A 3,646-nucleotide genomic window follows, 5' to 3' on the forward strand; every position below is an offset into this window, starting at 1 on the left:
CTTCTGTTGACAGAAGCCAGCACCTTCTCAGGAAACACATCCTCTCCCACCATTGTCAATATCTTTTGCTTGGGCACAACAGGAAGCAGCTTGGATGCAGTTTGAATGCAGGCCTCCAATTTCCTGATCACCCAGCTCAGCTACAGCACGGAATTACAAAGCTTCAGAACCCAAAACCCAAAGAAGTCAAATTAATCTTTACTTAATAAAATACCTTATGTTATAATTTGTATTATGTAACGAGGATATTATCAGAACCAGGGGCCACCGTTTAAGAATAACGGGTAGGTCGTATAGGACTGAGATGAGGAAAAACTTTTTCAACCAGAGAGTAGTGAATCTGTGGAATTCATTGCCACAGAAGGCAGTGGAGGCCAATTCACTGGATGTTTTCAAGAGAGAGTTAGTTCAGTTCACATTTACTGTCACATGCACCAATTGAGGTACAGTGATATTTCAGTTCCCATACAGCCATACTAAGTAAAAAGCAACAAGACACACAGCCACATAAAATAAAATTTAACAGATACATCCACCACAGCGGAATCCACATTCCTCACTGTGATGGAAGGAAATAAAGTTCAATCATCTTTATCGTTTGTTCACCTGTGGTCGGGGCTGTTGAACCCTCCGCAGTCGCCGCTGCCGACATCCGAAGCCGTCGCGTCGGGAAGTATTGGAACACTCTGCAGCATGGAGCTCCCGAGTCGGCCTCTTCTTACCGGAGACCGCGGGCTTCACGGTGTTAAAGTCCACAGGCCCTGAGGTTGGAGCTCCACACGGGCGATCCTCGGCAAAGGAGAAAAACTGCATCTCCGTCGAGGTAAGTGACTGAAAAAAAGTTTCCCCCCTTCCCATGTAAAACAAACATAGAAACACTACTTTTAAAACATACTTAAAATACGGGCAGCGGTGACTCCGGATTAATCCTGACGCCTTTCGCCAGCGAGAAGAAGACAGAGGAATGACGAAGAGATGGCCCAAGAGGGAGCGGGTGGGATGTCCGTTTAATTTAGAGAATTCAATGTTCATGTCATTAGGCTGTAAGCTATGAGGTGCTGTTCCTCCAGTTTGCGTGTCACCTCACTCTGGCAATGGAGGAGGCCCAGGACAGACAGACAAGTGTGGGAGTGGGAAGGGGAGTTAAAATGGTTGGCAACCGGGAGATCCAACCGGCTTTGGCGGACCGAGCGCAAGTGTAGGGTGAAATGCACGCCTAGTCTAGATACAAGGAACAGCAGATGCTGGTTTACAAAAAGAGACACAATCTCCTGGAGTAACTTGCACCTCTGGAGAGCATGGACAGGCAACATTCTTGGTCAGGACCCTTCTTCAGACTGACACTATGTTGACAGTTGAGGGAGTGATCGGCAGATGAGTGAAGTAAGTGACAGAGGCGAGGGAAAATAAGGGGATAAAAGGATGTGAGATAAGGAGAGAGGAATGTATATGTGCAGCTTATGCGGGTGAAACCCTTGCCACACTCAGCGCACACAAAGGCTCTCTCTCTGGTGTGTATCCGCTGGTGCTCCTGCAGCCCCCATGCTCTCTTATCACAGTGGGAGCAGCTGCTCGCCGTCTTGGGCCCGCTGGTGTTGCCACAACCCCCGCGAGCTGTCAAACGACTCACCACAGTACGGGCAGTCGTAGTGCTGGCCACTGGTGTGCACGTGCTGGTGAGACAGGGCGTGGGAGGCCATGGCAAAGCGCTCTCCACACACCGGGCTGGGGATGGTACAGTCGCCGGCGTGCACCCGCTGGTGGGACAGCAGAAAGGTGGAGCGGGTGAAGCCCTTGCCGCACTGGATGCAGGTGTTGGGGCGCTCGCCGGTGTGGGTGCGCTGGTGCTCCAGAAGGCTGCTGGAGTCGATGAAGCCCTTGCCGCACTGGGCACAGGTGTAGGGGCGCTCGCCAGTGTGGGTGCGCTGGTGACCCAGCAGGCTGCTTTAGTGGGTGAAGCCCTTGCCACACTGGGCACAGGTGTAGGGGCGCTCGCCTGTGTGGGTGCGCTGGTGCTTCAGCTGGTTGCTGGAATAGGTGAAGCCCTTGCCGCACTGGGCACAAGTGTAGAGGCACTCGCCGGTGTGTGTGCGCTGGTGCATCAGCAGGTTGCTGGAGGTGGTCAAGCCCTTGCCACACTGGGCACAGGTGTAGGGGCGCTCGCCTGTGTGGGTGCGCTGGTGCTTCAGCAGGTTGCTGGAGTAGGTGAAGCCCTTGCCGCACTGGGCACAAGTGTAGAGGCACTCGCCGGTGTGGGTGCGCTGGTGCATCAGCAGGTGGTTGGACTGGGTGAAGCCCTTGCCACACTGGGCACAGGTGTAGGGACGCTCGCCGGTGTGGGTGCGCTGGTGCATCAGCAGGTGGTTGGACTGGGTGAAGCCCTTGCCACACTGGGCACAGGTGTAGGGGCGCTCCCCGGTGTGGGTGCGCTGATGCATCAGCAGGTGGTTGGACTGGGTGAAGCCCTTGCTGCACTGGGCACAGGTGTAGGGCCGCTCCCCTGTGTGCAGCCGCCTGTGCACTTTCAGGTACGTGGACGTCTTGAAGTCTTTGCCGCAGTCGGAGCAGGTGAAGGGCCGCTCAATGCTGTGCACCAGCCGGTGCTGCCGCAGCCCCTTCAACTGGGGAAAGCCCTTGCCGCATGTGGAGCAGCCATAGGGCCTCTCGCCCGTGTGCACCCGCTGGTGGATCTCCAGGTCACTCGTCGTGTTGAAACTCTTTTCGCACTCCGAGCAATTGAATGGGCGTTCTCCCGTGTGCACCCGCCGGTGAGTCTCCAGCTTGCTCGGGCTCTGGCAGGCCTTGCCACACACGTCGCACTCATAACGCTTCTCCTTGTTGTGCCCCGCCATGTGGTCCTCCACCGAAGCTCAGCCCCTCGAAGCTCAGCTCGCCGGGCAGATTGGGGGCTCACCTGCACCCTGGCTTCCCTCAATGGCCGCTCACATCTCCGTCTCCTAAAACCTACAGCAGGGGAACACAGAGGGTCAACAAGCTGGAAAACAGAACATTACTAACTAGTAAACATTACAAATGCTTGAGGGGGGGGGGGGGGGTGTGGAGGGGGGGGGGTGGGGGGGGGGGGGGGGCGGTGTGGAGACCTGGGGGGTGCTGAGCATCAGAGAGAGAGAGAGACAGACAGAGAGAAAGACAGAGAGAGAGAGAAAGGCAGAGATAGAGAGAGAGAGATGTGTGTGTACATTATCCTGCAGCCGTTGTGACGAATAAAACCGTATTGTATTGTATTGTTTATTATTTGACAGTAAAACCAGATTGACCAACGTCGCAGGTTGGAGACAGAGAGAGACAGAGAGACAGAGTGAGACAGACAGAGATAGATAGAGAAAGAGAGAGGGACAGACAGAGAGATAGAGAGATATGAAGATAAATCAACAAAGGGCAATCAATAAAGAGCTATAGGCCTATTGTGAGTTCATGTACAGGGACATATCTATCCATGCACTGTAGACTTGTATTAATATTTATGCATTTTAAATATGTATGTCATGTTTTATACTTTGGGAGGAGGAGGACGATGAGGAGGAGGATGATGATGATGATGATGATTGGGGGGGGGCACTTTTTGCTGTGAGGAGGATGCTAGGAGGCTGCAAGGTCACTTGGATAGGCTGGGTGAGCGGGCAAA

At 53.9% G+C, this 3,646-nt stretch overlaps 1 pseudogene; it reads right to left on the reverse strand.

Annotated features, from left to right (window-relative positions):
* Nucleotides 1-1,467: 1,467 nt before the first annotated feature.
* On the reverse strand, nt 1,468-2,949 carry LOC116967991 (annotated as a pseudogene).
* Between the last annotated feature and the right edge of the window lie 697 nt (nt 2,950-3,646).

This window comes from Amblyraja radiata, chromosome 43, assembly GCF_010909765.2.
Source record: "Amblyraja radiata isolate CabotCenter1 chromosome 43, sAmbRad1.1.pri, whole genome shotgun sequence".
NCBI lineage: Eukaryota > Metazoa > Chordata > Chondrichthyes > Rajiformes > Rajidae > Amblyraja > Amblyraja radiata.